Below are 16,128 nucleotides of genomic sequence, written 5' to 3'. Positions count from 1 at the left end.
CATTTCTCTCTCAGCTGCATTTTCCCCCAGACAATCACAAACATGGGTCACTTGACAATGCATTTTAAACAAAAGGAGATAGATAGTTTGACAATAACCAGATCTGAACAAGTGACTGGTCTCCTGGCTCCCACAGTTGAGCTATGTACTCTCTTATATATCAGCATCTGGAGGCAACATTTATGCTACATCTGTACAGGCAGACATTGCCGAATAAGGTGAACAGAATAAACCAATTTATACACCCTCTGAGCAACCCCCAGCCACCAAAAAAAATGTTTTGATGAGATTTCCAGTTGAGATTTAGATTACTTAGCCAAGTTTAAAATGTTCCCAAACACAGCAGTCTACTAGAATTTCCAAGGTAAGAAGTAAGTAGTTCACTCCCATCCCATAATATCAGCAGAAATTTTAATTACTCTGTAGGCAAATCTTATCCTGGGCTTCATCCAACAGAAGTTACATATGAGCCATTATCAAGTCACTGCCTCCATTTAAATCATTTCCACTTCAAGGGGAATACAGCAAGGCAGAGGTTTCAGTCCTCTGGTGGGTCAGACAATATCTCCCTGTTCTGTGAGCAGTCTTCAGCCCTCCAGAGACCATTGCACAGGTACCACCAGAACCAGTCTCATCACCTTGCTTCTTTGGCTCCTTGCATGGCCCCTTCAAGGACCAGAAACACAGCAGTCCAGAACCCATTCTTCATTACTTGACCCACAACTTACCTTCCTATCCTTGTTGACTATTAAATCATTGATTTCATTCTTGGCTCAGGCATGGGTTTCTTAAACCCCGGTCCCCCAGCCCTCTCCCAGATATATAAAATGGTCCTCTCTCCTTCACATGCTCAGATCCCCACACCTGTTCCCTGCTTAGCACCACTCTGGCAGCATTTTCACCCTGTAATGGAATTGTGGGGCTCCTCTTTCACATCATCAGCTCCTAGGACACTGTGCTTTGCTCACTTTGGTGAGCTCAGGGCTTAGCATAGGGCCTGACACATGACAGATTCTCAGTGTGTTTGAATGAATAACTGGTTTCTTGGCCACAGCCCTGCATTTCATTTCTTAATTAAGCTTCCCACCACACTTTCTTCCCCAAAGTTGGGACCTTTTACTTAAACACCGGCCTGGACTTCCCTTAGCAGCCCTGGCCAAACAGCCTTTGGGTCAAGACAGTGTGACATTCTGCTGCCCCCTCCCCCCCATAGCCAGCTTTGTGCCTCCTTGGACCTTCCCCTTTACCAAGTGAAAAACAAATGTGTCCCTGGACACACAGGGACCAGGTAGAAGAAGCAGTGAAAGTCTGTCGCACTAACTGCAGCTCCAAGGAGTGCTGTCTGATCTGCCCAAGACCACATGCACGGTTGAACACCTGCCCAGTGGCAAGCATTATGCTATGCTTTACGTGCATCATCTCATTTAACCCTGTCAACCCTGAGGAGGAGATTATCTCCACTCTCTAGATGAGAAAAGGAAGATTGGAATATTTCTGTAACCAACTAAAGATGGCATAGCTAAGAAAACACAGGGGTGGGATTCACACCCATGTCTGTCCAACTTCAACACCAATGCTAGTGCTGTTTCCACTACACCACTAAGCCCACCACAGTGGTCTTAAAAACTGGGCTTTACCAAGTATACCTAATACTCTTGAAACAATGAAAAATATATCTTCAAAACAGAAGACACTAAGACTAAGAAAAGGGTAAGGCTTGATAAATAAGGAAGAAAATCCTTTGGTCAAAGGAATTTAATAACAGTTAAGATAGGTGTAATAAAGCGAAATGTAAATATGGATGAATTGGATTAATGGTGGTATAAAACATTAATGAATCATAGTAAGATTTAAAATAATTAGGAAAATCAAACTGGTCTTCATGTATAAGAACCTCTGATTTTTTAAAAAACAACACTATTTGAACACAGAGAACACTACACAAGAACAGAGAGTTAACTAAAAAATTGTGGTAGTTTTTCCCACTCTGCTTTTTCAAGCACACAAACTGTCTCATTAGTTGTGAATGTTAAATAACCCAGGCCAGAAGTGACTAGCACACAAATTACTGTGCAACACAAAATGTTCCCCTACAATCAGATGACTGAGCGAGATTAATCAGAGAAAGCATTTTCACTTTCAGATAATCTTCAAATACTTACCTAGAGAAAGTATTTAACTATTTCCTTGATCAAATCACAGATAATGGTACAGACAAAATTTACATGAGGGAAAGAGATGATGTTTGAAAAAGAGCCACTGTTCTAATATATAAATCTGGGCTCCTTCATCTAACGCCAAGTCACCTCTGATTTACCTCCTCTCCCCAAGACCCTTCCCCAATTATCTGACTGCCTTGATTTATTGCCAGCATTTTTTTTTTGATTCACTTATTCAAACATTCCAGCCATACTGACCTTCTCAAACATGCTGCTCTTTCCCATGTCAAAGCCTGCATTCCTTCTGCTTCAGTCTCAGCAACACATTCCTCACTCGGCTGCCTCCTTATCCTTCAGGTCCCAGCCTGAGTGTTACTTCCTTGGTAGGGCCTTTTCTGACCACTTAAATGTGAAGTCCTCTCCCACGCTATTCTCTCCTGCTGCAACCATCTCTTTTCCATCAAAGTACTGGCCGCTCTAGCAAGATACACTCCTGGGTGAGTTTACTTGCTTAACCCTCTCCTACATTAACTCTCTGAGAGGAATCTTGTTATTTTATTCATACTGTTTATCCCAGCATCTAGCATACTGCCCAGCAGTTAGTAGGAGCTCAGAAATATTTCCTAATAGTGGACATACAAGTGTCAAATTAAGGGGAGCCATTCAGGCTAGAGATTAAGATTTAGGAATCATTTGGATGGTATCAAAAGCCATGAGGCTTACATTACAGAAATGTTCCTGAAATGTGTGTAAATATTTGTATTTACGAATTGCCAATTTATGAAAGGCAACTGGAGAATGTGTTGTTTTCAGGTCTGTTGTGAAACGTTTTGTAAAGAAAATCACACTATATTTTATCTCTTAAGTAGTTTTCTTGGTCCTATATAAAATTACTTCATGTCAAGTGCAGTTATATCACATGGGTAAAGTCATCCCTAAATTTAAAGAACATTATTTGCTAAGTGAATCAAAATATATGATATCTCTGTCTCTTACCAACTAAGTCCTCTATCAGAAAAAACATTATCCCCAAACACAGCTTTTCCATTATGTGGTGACTGATTCCAAGCAAACCCTCCCTTTCTAGTCCTTAATTGCACAGTGAGTTTCAATTAAGACAGATTTTATTTAATGAAATACTTTCAGAAGTCTCACTTTAATTCATTTTCCCATCCATATAAATTATCTTTTTTGACAAACATCTTAATAATCTTGATAATAAGAACTGACTTTAATCTACATGTCCATATATATACTCTGAAGCTAACTTGATATATTTTTTAAATTAATTTTGCAACAGTATCAGAAAACCATATATATATATATATATATATGTTCGATTCATTCTTTTTTATAATTTATTATATGTTACATATATATCTATATGTGGATATATAATATCTATATGTACATATATAATATAATTTGGGTTTTGCAACCATGTCTGCCACTTTTCATTACACTGTTTGCTGCTTTAGAACCATCTAATTTACTCACTGCTGCCCTCTCATCCCTTCTATCCAATCCATCACCAACTCCCGAGATCTTACTTGCTAAACGTCTCTGGAATCCATTCACTCCTCTCCATCTCTACCCCTTCCACCAGGGCCCCTTCCTCTCTGGCTGGAGAGTCCTGCAGAATCTCCTAACTGGTCCCCCTACACCTGTTCAGGCCTCCAGAGCACGGCCAGAGTGCTCTTTCAGGTTCTGCTCATTCTGCCCCCACTGTGCCATGCCAGTCTGCTTCCCACACGTGCTCTGCTTGCTGTCCAACTATGCCGACTTCAGAGCTACCCAGACACCACACGCTCCCTCGCTTCACACCTGCTCTTCCCTAGGCCAATCCATTCTTACTTAGCTCTTTGTCTAATCCTTCTTTTTCTTTCATATTTCAGCTCAAGCGTCACTACCTCAGGGAAGGTTCAACTAACTCAGTCAAATCCCTGTGTTTCAGACTTGCAGAAGACCATAAGCCTCCACTCCAGGGCATGCATTACAGTTGTACAGTTAATTATCTTTAACCCCCCAACCAGCCTAAGAACCCGAGAAAGGGACCATATCTGCATTTGTTTACCTTCCTATCCCCAGCATTTAGATCCTCAATAAAATATTGTGGGATCTCTGATTACTTTATTTTACAAAAAAAAAGTAAATATTTTATGAAATGGTTTTTACTTTATTTTACAAAAAAGGAAGCAGAGGCTTGAAGAGGTTATGTAATTCATCCAGTGCCACATTGCTCCTAATTAATAGAGCTAAAAATTCAAACCCAGCTCAAACAAAAGGCAAAATGGCAAGAACAATATGATTACATCTTTATTAGGAATACATATGCAAGTGGCTCAGAACTGGAAGATAATATGAAAATACGAGAAAAGTTATGTTAAGGTGATAAGAATATAAGGGTTGTTTCGGTTGTTTTCTTTTCTTTCTCAAAAAAATAAGTTTATCATTCTCTTACATTCATCCTATGTGCTGGAGCTTACCAATGTATAATGTCTAAGAAACATTCCAGCCATACTGACCTTCTCAAACCATTAAAAAGCCATTTATTCCATTTATTCCATGTCAGTACTCCTTAGCTAAACAAATCTCTGAGACAATGAAATTAAATTGTTAATTTAATTTGTGGATCAAGTTTTTGAGGCAGGCATTCTTCAACAGTCTGTTAAATTACAGTTTAGCTGAATATACAGAATTCTAGGTTGGCATCTGTTGCTATCTTCCCCTCAGCATTTTCAGTCCTACAACCCCAAGGAATTTAATTTTGCCAATGACAAGAATGAGCTTATTAAAATATTCTTCCCCAGAGTCTCCAGGAAAAAAAAATACATGCTAGCCAACATCCAGATTTCTGCCTTAAGAGAACATGAGCAGAGAACTGAGACCCATTATGACCAGGTTTCTGACCTACAGAACTGTGAGCTAATACATGAGTATTGTTTTGAGCTGCTAAGTTTATGGTAATTTACCAGACAGCAAAGAAAACTAAGACACAATAGGTGAGTGAACTTGGATCCACTTCTTAACCTCTCTGAGCTTATATATCCTCATATGTAAAATGAACAAACAACTATATTGCAAGATTGGTGGTGGTGGTTAAAAGAGGTAACGTAAATAAAATGTTTGCTGTGATTGCTATGGCATATTGCAAATAGACAACCATAAACTCCATGTTCTTTCCTGTAAGAACAGTGAGGATCACCAATGTTGAACCTATAAGGAGAATCTCCTGGGATGGGAGAAAAGTGGTTATTCCACAAGATTCAACTTGAGGAAGAGAATGGCCTTCCAAAAATGCCTACATCGTAATTCTCGGAAACTGCAAATATGTTATGATACATGACGAATGGGAGTTAAAATTGTTGATGGACTCAAGATTGCTAACCAGCTGCCTCTGAAATTACGAGATTATTTTAGATTATCTTGGTGGGCCCAGTGTAGTCACAGGGTCCTTAGAGGTAGAAGAGGGAGGCAGATGAGAAGGAACCAGAGAGATGCAAGGATGAGAGAGTCACTGGGCCTGGCGTTCCTGGCTTTGAAGATGGAAGGGGGCCATGTGCCAACGACTGCCAGCAGCTCCACAAACTGGAAAAGGAGAGGAAAGTGATTCTCCCTACAGCCTCCAGAAAGAACACTTGATTTTAACCCAGTGAAACCTACATCAGATTTCTAACCTACAGAACTATATGGTAATAAATTTGTGTTATTTTAAGCCACTAAACTGGCAGTGATCTGTCACAGCAGCAACAGAAAGCCAGTGCACTTCCCCTGTGTTTCTTGTTTGTTGTCACATCACCTCTGCTCTGCCTGTGGGAGCAGATGCTCCTCCCGCACCCCCAGCCCCCTTTGACCACAGGCACAGTACATCTACACTGATACCCAGTAGCAAAGCTGTGACATGGCTAGAACACTTAAGCCTTCACCAAAACTGGGAATGACAGTAGTATTGCCTCAACACGACACCATAAGCCACAAACTGACGTCTACTACATCGATGTGCTGTGTACATTAATGACATAGTAGATATAAACTGGTATCCTACCTTGCCCAGAGAAAGCGGTCAACAAATGTCAGCTAACTGTAGCGTTATGGAATCCCCTAGTCACCAGGGAGGCTGAGGCTTTAGGAACCTGAGAAGCCTGCGGGAACTGACTGACCATGCTGAGACAAATGAGAGAGAAGCCTGGGCTTGGGGGGAGAGGACACGGAGCAGGTAAGGAGAAAGGCTGCAACACTAACTACAGCAATCCTGACACCAGCCTTCACACTAGAAAACAGATCAAATAGGAACATGGTGCATGAAATAAGGAGCACAAGTTAACTGTTCTGAATCTTCCTGGTAATTTCCATTTGCATACAATGTGCTATCAAACCATCAGGAGAGAGACAGACGGAGAGAAGAAAGATGCAAAGAAAAACACTTTCGCAATAGCAGCTGACATTTACTGAACACTCACTCTGTGCCAGACTGTGTGCTAAGTGCTTTACTATAATATGAGTTAACTTGGGCCAATATGATTAAAATTAAGAAAATATTTTAATGCATAACACTCTTCAATGCCCACAGTTTTTGTCAAGATGTTATTTTAACTCCCTGTTGAGGTGTTTAGAATCAGAAGCTACTCCTGTCTACTAAGAGCAAATTTAGGCTAGGGTTTATCCCACATGTCATTTTCACCATTTTTAAGTGGAAATAGAAATCCATAAGCCTAACCATGTGGCTTGGAAACTTCAAATCAGTGTAAAATAGCACTCCAAAAAGACAGTAAGACTACAACAATTTAACAAGTTGTCAAGACATAGTCCAGCACACTTGGGATATACGCAGCAGGGCTAAAGACTTCTCAGCATTTCCCCTCTAAATATCCTAACCCTTGGCTTCTTTTAGGTGGTGGAGCAGTCCCAAAATAACCATCTCCTAAAGTGAAATTTACAGTATAAACAGTCATGAAAACCAGGAGTGCATATAATTTTGAGAAAGGCTGAGGACAACAAGGACTTTCTTGAGCTATGTTCATGGCAAGAAAAAGTGACAGGGCCCCTTGGGGACAGAGGGTATACACTCATTTGTTCCACAGATAAAAAAATAGATATTAAGTACTAGGCATTGTATTAGGTGGTAAAGAATGCAATGATAGTTAGACTTTGTCACTGCACTCAAGGAGCTTGCACTCTAATATGGTAGAGGGGCATAAGATGTGACAAATGTAAATTGAATTACTCATTTACTTTTGTTTCTATGAAATAAAAATGGGCTTTGTTCTGCATAGGGCCCATCATATCCAATCGCTCTTCTTAAAAAAGACTGTACAGCATCTGGCTGCAGACAAGGCAAGCACATTCACTTTTGCTTTGTACCAAGGAACCTGTTTCAGTGTCCAGGTAGCTCAGTCAGAGGAGGGTGCTTAACACAAGGGTAACTTATGTGTAGGTTGTCTGCAAAATCTGAAGCTGAAAAGATGCATACAGAAGGTAAAAAGAGCAATGGGAAGTCACAGTCTCAAGGAAACTGAAACAGTCGGTCAGCAGAAGCAATGGATACATATAAATGTAGCGCAAAAAGAGAGGAAGCCAGATGGGTAAGAGAAGAAGATGTAAGAAAATGCACCTAAGAATTTTAACTTCTGGTCAAGATGGAGTAATAGGGACCAGATTTAGCCCATGTAAAACAACTAATAAGTAAACTAAACCATGCTGTTCAAGATACTGGACATCAGGCAATGAGGGACACTGATCCCGGAAATACGGGAAACAAACAAGGTGAGCCCACCATCACCCCAGCTTCCTGCCTCGAAAGAGTGTCCAGGCACTCGGGGGCCGGGAGCCCAGGGGGAGCCTGGCAGGCTGCCTGAACTGACAGACAGAGCTGGGAGCATAGGTGGACCAAGTCAGCGAGGCTCAGAAAAGATGGGACCAGAGAAAGGAAAGCCACACAGACCGATGACTCTGGACACCTAAAGAGCGTTCTCCTCGAGTCTTCAGCTGAGTACTGATCAGAGCATGTGTGTGAGGAAGCTACCTGACGCTGAGGAAACAGCCACTAGGAATTATCAGAGGGAACTATATTACTTAGCATTCTCCAGAGAAACAGAACCAATAGGACATGACTGTAGAGACAGAGAGAGATTTATTTTAAGAAACTGGCCCCTGGGATTGTGGAGCATTGGTAAATCCAAAATCTACAGGATAGGCCAACAGGCTGGAGACCCAGGAAGTTGCATTTCAAGGCTCAAGGCAATCTGCTGGCAGAATCCTTTCTTTCTTGCTCCAAAGAAGTCAGTCTTTGTTCTATTAAGGTCTTCAACTGACTGGATGAGTCCTATCCACATTATGAAGGATAATCTGCTTTACTCAAATTCTACCAATTTAAATGCTAATTTCATCCAAAAACACATTCACAGAAACATCCAGAATAATCTTTGATCAAATCTGTGGTCACATAAAATTAACCATCACAGTAACAGTGCATGGTGTTCACATCTATCCTGGAATAGTGCCTGTTTCTACCAGCCAGACGAAAAAATATCCTCATAATTCATAGGGCATCAGGCAGAGTATTAAGAAGGGACTTGTCTCAGTGGTGCAAAAAATTTAGCCCTAGACTGAACTCTACTCTGGTCCTAACAAAGATTTAAAGCAGGACCCACAACGATCAAGTGCTTCCAAGTAACTTAACTGCAAAGTTAAGTTCCAGAATATTGATAGGAATACAAAACTATCCCACACTCAAGAAGGTAAAATTCACAATATCTGACATCCAATCAATAATTACCTGGCATGCCAAATAAAGTAGGAAAATACAGGCTATAAAAAAAGAGGAAAAAATAATCAAAACTAATACAGAACTGACACACATGATAAAATTCGTAGACAAATACATTTTAAAAGTTCTTATGACTGTATTCCATATGTTGGAAATTTTAGAGGAAAGACTGAACTTATTAAATAGAGACAAGGAAGTTATATTTTTTAAAAGATGCAAATTGAACTCAAGAGATGAAAACTACAATGTGTGAGAAGAAAAATACACTAGATGAGATTAATAACAGGTTATACATTCCAAAAGAAAAGATACTTAGACCAGAAAATTGGATAAAAAAGTAAGACCCAATTGTAGACTGCCTACTAGATACTCACTTTAAATATAAAGGCATAAATAGGTTAAAAGTAAAGGATGAAGAAAATATGCAATGTTAACACTAATCAAAAGAAGTCTTCACTGCTTGTATTAACATCAAAGTACAATTCAGAGCAAAGAACATTGCCAGGGACAAAGAGAGTCATTTCATAATGGTAAGTGGGTCCGTTTTTCAAAGGACATAACAATCATTAAAAGTTTAGGCACCTTATTAATAACATAACACCATTCACAAAAAGAAACAACTAGGATTGCAAGGAGAAATAAGCCAATCCACAGATTTTAGTTAGGGATTCCGATAATCACTCTCTCAAGAACTGAAAAACAGGGACTCAGAAAAATTAGTAACAAGATAAAAAACTTAAAGAACACTATTGTTGTGGGTTAAATTGTGTCCCCTCAAAGATATGTTCAAGTCATAACTTCTGGTACCTATGAATATGACCTTATTTGGAAATAGAGGTTTTGCAGATGTAATCAAGTTAAGATGAGGCAGTATTAGATTGGGGGTTAGGAGGGCAGTCCATCCTAATCTAATAACTAGGTATCCTTATATGAAGAGAGAAATTTGAACACAGGGGGAATGGCATGCCACCATGGCAGCAAAGATTGGAGTGATACATCTTCAAGCCAAGGAACACCAGAGATTGCCAACAGCCACCAGAAGTTAGGAAGAGACAAAAGATCCTCCCACCAGAGCTTTCAGAGAGAGCATGGCCTTGCTAAAATCTACATTTCTGATTTCTAGCCTCCAGAACTGTGAGAGAATAGGTTTCTGTTGGTTAAAGCCACCCAGTTTGTGGCAGTTTGTTATAGTAACCTAGGAAACTAATACAACTGTCAGTCTATTTGTCCTAATTGACATTCAGTTAACACTTTAACGACAGCAGGAAACATTTTCTTTTCCAGAACAAGGTATCAAGATGTGGCCAGTATTCTGGGCCATAAAACAAACCTCAATAAATTGAAAAGTATTCAAGTCGTACAAAGCATGTTCTCTGATCACAAAGGAAGTAAATCACATACTGGTAACAGAAAGATAGCTGGAAAGTCCCCCAATTATTTGAAAACTAAATAACATTCTTCCAAATAACCCACAGATCAAATAAGACTGAGAGAAAATATTTGCAAATCACATATTTTATAAAGGTCTTGTATTTAGAATATATAAAGAATTCTCAAAACTCAGTAATAGGAAAATAAACACTCTTAAGAGAATATGGGCAAAAGGTTTTAATAGATCCTCCAAGATCCATCAAAGATATATGTCAAATAAACACATGAAAAGATGTTCGATATCATTAATCCTTAGAGAAATGCAAATTAAAATAACAATAAAACACTACCCTGGAATAACTAAAAATAAAATGACTGACCTCACCAAGAGATGGCGAATATGTAAACTAACTGGAACTCTTATGTACAGCTGGTAAGAATGTTATATTGTACAACCACTCTGGGAACAGTTTGTCAGTTTCTTAAAAAGTCAAGTACACACCTACCATATGATACAACCATTCCACAGCTAGTTTATTTATCCAAGAAAAATAAAAGCCTATATCCATATACACAACGACTTGTACACAAATTTTCTTAATACCTTTATTTGTAAAGGCCCAAATCTGAGACAGTCCAAATGTCCATCACCAGGTGAAAGGATACGCAAATTGGGGAATAACCATGCAGTGGAATCCTGCCTGATGAAATAAGGAGTAAACTATTGATACACACGATAACATGGATGAATCTAAAAACCATTACCCTGAGTGATGATGGTCAGTCAAAAAATGTATATACAATGTTTCCATTTATATGAAAGTCTAGAAAATGCAAACCAATCTACAGTGACAGGGAACAGATGGGGACAAGGACGAGGAGTGAGGCAGAGAGGAGGAGGGAGGGGTCACAAAATGACATGAGGAAACTTTTGTGGGTTGGTCTTGTGGGAATGACTTCACAGGTGTAACATGTAAAAGTTATTAAACTGTATACTTTACATATGTAGAGCTTAATGTATGTCAGGTATACCTCAATAAAACTGTTTAGAAAAAATAAAAGACACTAAGAAAAACAGAGTGAGTCAAAAAGTGACAGTCACAGACGACTGATTTAAAGACTGATGTGAAAGTAGTCAGAAGAGCCTCGAGTTCCTGCTGCTTGGGTCCTGCTTACAGACAGCAGCCTCCATGAAATCCAGTTCCCTGTTCTTACGAGCCCCCTTTCTTCCTCACGGCTACATCATAACTTTATAATAAAGCTTTCTCCATAATCTAGAGTGAACCTTATTAACTCTCTGTTTCTTAAAACCAGGAATGCAAACTAAAAATGTCTTTGATGTGGAACTAGAAGGTCAAGACAGCTGAATAGATTATAAGAGGTATGATTTAAAGGGATTCAAGTTTCTATGTGAATTCTTGTCTCAGACACCAAGAACTTGCAAATATGAATGCGGAAAGTACCATTATGTGGTTTTCAATAAATGTTTGTTGAACTACTGTAGAGCTGTAAAGAATTAGAGTGAACTAGAAAGGGATCAAAAGATAAAAGACAGGGAAATGATACTCTTACTTTCCCAAATGTGATAAGGATAGATTCTACAACTTTCAAATCATGAGTTCAATGTCAATTCCAGACAAAATAAAGAAGCACTGTGAGTGCATCCAATAGAAAGTAGCTGTCACTAAAAGCCAGTATGGAGCCAGTAATAGCAAGTCATACTATTCTGAAATAATTTACTTTGTGGCAGAATTTACTAGAAGATTAGCAACATGTCTTTCTCCCCCATTAAATGTTGGTTTTGTCCAGAATTCTGTCCTTAGCACTGAATTGGTTCTATATAAACCTGGAGTTTCTAAGAAGAAATACATGGACTTTGCTAGCATGGGAGTGAAGTATACACAAAGGAAAACAGAGCTGAGCAATGAATATAGAGTTTAGGTGACCTTGAGCCTGTGGTTCTCCAGCTACACCTAGAGGTGGACCTCTGACTCTTTAGGTTAGTCAAATTCCCTCTCTCCTTACATACTTACTTAATTTGTTTATTTACTCATCCTTATTAATACAAACATTCAACATAATGTCTAGTTAAAAGTGATCACTCTGCGAAGACAAGCAGTAACTTTATAGAATCTTACCATGCTGATGGACAGTGACTGCAGTGGGGTGGGGGGGACTTGATAATATGGGTGAATGTTGTAACCACAATGTTGCTCATGTGAAACCCTCAAAAGAGTGTATATCAGCAATACCTTAATTTTAAAAAAAAGTGGTCTCTCTGCACCTCATCTTACCAAACTCAGTTAGGAGCACGGTGAACCACTTTGGTCACTAACTTTTTAAAACTATATTGTGAAGTTGCATTTCATCCAAAACAGGGTGACCAGGTTGGTGAAGATTCTCAAAACTAAGCTAGACAAGAAACTGAGGATATTTAGTCTTTGGAAGAGAAAAGACAAAGGCTGCCTTCAAACATTTGAGATCTCACATATGAAAGTGAACTGGTTTGTTCTGGAGCACCAAAGAGTAAAATTTAAAGTAAAATAATAAAATAAAATAATAAGTAAAATTAAAATATTTCTATGATATATTCAATATAGTCTATTATATATTCCTCTGATTAGAATATTAGAATATCTTACCTGATTCCCCAGGTAAGAATAGCCCTGGGCAAAATTCAGCAGATATGTACCAAGTGTTCCCTATGTATGGGGAACCATGTGTCATTATACATACTTCCTACATCACTCCATCTCAGGTAATATGGCATCTCTGCAAAACTAAAAGCGTTTCAATGCTACCACTCTTTCCCACAATCCATAAAGATTCACAAATTTTTCTTCTTGTTAAAAGTAAAATAAGTTCAGGAAATAAATGTAGCTCCTATTTAATTTGCATGCCAGATTTGGGAAACGGCTCAAATATCTCCTCAATCATTCCATAATCCATTTTTCCCCAGTGTGTAGCTGGGCATTGTAGAACCCACATCAGATATTGTTAACCTCCCACCTCACAACTATTCCTGCCAGGAGATCCCTGATTTGATTAGATCAGCAATGTGCTCAGCCTCAATGGGTGAGTCATACATTCATTGCATAAATATTTATGTGCCAAACACTCAAGATGCTAAGTATACAAGTGAAAAAACAATTCTCCTGTCCTTTTTGAGGTTTCCATTCTAGTAGAGAAAGACAAATCAGAAACAATAAATAATACCTAAGCAAGCTACATTTTTTTTTTGAAAATCAATGGTATTATGAGGAAAAAGTAGAGCAGGGTAAAGGGAATGGAAGAGCCAGGGATAGGCGAGAGTAGCAGGGTGCAATATTAGATAGGGTGGTCAGGATGCGCCTCACTGAGAAGATGAGATTTGAGCAAAGACTTGAAAGAGGTGCAGGAATGAGCCATGCTGATGGCAACAAGAAATGCATTCAGGCACAGGGCACAGCCAGCACAAAGGCCCTGAGGTAGGGGCATACCTGGCATGTCAGAGGTATAGCAAGAGGGCCAGTATGGCTGGAGTGGTGAGTGCAAAGGAGAAAACAGGGGAAGTCACAGGGTCCAGATGATGCTGGACTTTGTAGACATTGTGAAGTCTCTGGTTCTTACTCTGAGTGAAATGGAGACCCTTCAACAAGTTTGAACACAGAAGTGACATACATAACTTCAAGTTTTAAAGGATCACTATAACTACTGGGTTGAGAAAAGATTGTAGAGCAGCTAGTAGACACAGAAACACCAGTTTGGAGGCTATCGCAGTAACCCTGAGGAAAAGATAATGGTGTGTTGGACCAGAATGGCAACAGAGGAGAGGTAGTCAGTAGGGGCCAAATTCTGGATATTTTTGGGAGGCAGAGCCAGCAGAATTTGCTTGTGGGTTTGATGCAGAGCATGAAAAAGAGAAGTAAAGATTCCCTCCAAGGTCTTTAGTCTGACTGACTAGAATAAGGAAGTAGCCATCAACTAAGGCTCATGGTGGAGCAGATTTATGAAGGAACACCAGGAGTTCATTTTAAACATAAATTGGGTAAGAGTGCTGGAGATATAAATGTGGGAGTCATTTCCATATAGATGGTTTTTAAACCACATGACTGGATGAGATTTCCAAGGGTGCCTGTAGATAGACAAGAGCAAAGATTCAAGGACTGAGAGACCTTTCAACATAAAGCGGTCACAGAGAAGAGAAGGAACACCAGGGAGAGTGAGGAGAAACACTAGTGAAGTAGAAAAGGCACAAAGCCCTGATTAGCTCCTTCTCCCTATCTCCCTGACAGGGAGGCTGGCGGGGAATACGGGAGGTTGCAATCAGCTCAAATCCCCACAATCAAGTCCTAGCGGAAGAGTAAGTATGCTCATGTCCAAATGTCTGGCTTTCAGTCAAAATTTTGAATTGAACAGAAATTAAAACTGCATATCAAAATTTATGGGATGCAGTTAAAACAACACTTTTGGAGGATTAAATGTTTATGTTAGAAAATAAGAAAATTCTCAAATTCACTTAGAATGAATTCTCCTAAATTCTGAATTCCCACCTTAAGAAACCAGGAAAAAAAAATGAGCAGAATAAACCCAAAGTGAGCAAAACAAAGGAAAGAATAAGGATAACAGCAGAAATCAATAAAATTGAGAAAAGAAAAGCAATAGAAAACTCTGCAGAACAAAAAACTGCTTCTTAAACAAGATCAATAACATTCATAAACTCCTAGCTGGACTAATCAGGAAAAGAAGAGAGAAGATACAAATTACAAAATACCAGGAATGAAAGAGGACATCATTTTAGACCGTACAAAAAGTAAAAGAATAATGAAAGAAAATTATGGAAAATAAATAAAATGGACACATTCCTTGAACATCACACTGCCAAAGCTCACTAAAGAGAAAACAGGTCACTGACTAGTCCTACATCTGCAGGACTTCGCATTTGTTGTTCACTGTATCTGCAATGTTTTCTCCCCAAATCTTTCTATACACCATGCAGTGTAAGGGTGATCAGGCCCTCACTGACCCCTCCAACTAAAGTAGTAATTTGCTTTTGTAGTTTTCAAAGTATTTATACCACATTGTTTTGGTATAAATACTTTGGCATAAATGAAATTACCTTGTTTACTTACGTATCTGTTTGTCGTCTGCCTCCCCACCTTGTCTGTCTTGTTCACCAGGGTATCCACAGGGCTCAACTCAGTGATTGGAATGGTGCAGGTGCCCAACACTGAAATGAATAGTACTTCACTCAGTCATTTCTGTCAGTCACCAATTCATCTAGGCTTACATGGGACCTACTAAGGTGCAGAATTCAACAAGCCCAACCTCTAAATGGAAAGCTCAGGCTGATGACTCCTTCTACTTCACATTGATCCTGTTGTTTCCTAGCCCTGCCATTCAAAAGATTAAAGAAGTCGATTAGGTTAAACTAATCTGCAATAAAACTGAGAGGAAACAGAAGCAAACAAAACATTCTTCGTTTTTAAGGTCAAAGTGAAATGGAAAGGGCTTTTTTCCTCCCTGATTTCCATGTGTACACATTAACACATTTAATCATCAAAACATCCCTGAAGATTAGATATTATTATGATTCCTCTTTTACAGATGAGGAAACTGGGGCACAGAGAATTTGAGTGACACAGCTCTTAAAATGTAGAGCCAGAATTGAAATCCTGGCTGACTGGTTCCAGAGACAGGACTCTTAAACTTTACCTTGAACTGCTTCCACTACGGGGCAGACACCCTGCCTGAAAATCCACACCACTTTCCCTGCCCACCCTTCCCACCATCCTGATAGACCAGTCACCCCGACGCCACACGGAGCAGACCAAGAGGCCAGTCCCTGAAGAA

The 16,128-nt window shown here is 39.3% G+C and overlaps 1 long non-coding RNA gene across 2 annotated transcripts in view; it reads right to left on the bottom strand.

Annotated features, from left to right (window-relative positions):
- LOC108404684 (uncharacterized) overlaps nt 1–16,128 on the bottom strand; it is a 42,204-nt gene that overhangs the window by 23,504 nt on the left and 2,572 nt on the right. For both annotated transcript variants that reach the window (XR_012130224.1, XR_001854983.3), the window contains exon 2: nt 15,408–15,505. This is a non-coding gene — a long non-coding RNA (uncharacterized lncRNA). The remainder of the gene's footprint in view (nt 1–15,407; nt 15,506–16,128) is intronic.

Source organism: Manis javanica, chromosome 4 (genome assembly GCF_040802235.1).
Source record: "Manis javanica isolate MJ-LG chromosome 4, MJ_LKY, whole genome shotgun sequence".
Lineage (NCBI taxonomy): Eukaryota > Metazoa > Chordata > Mammalia > Pholidota > Manidae > Manis > Manis javanica.
The sequence above is the reverse complement of the archived record's forward strand: the minus strand, read 5'-3'. Positions and strand labels throughout refer to the sequence as shown.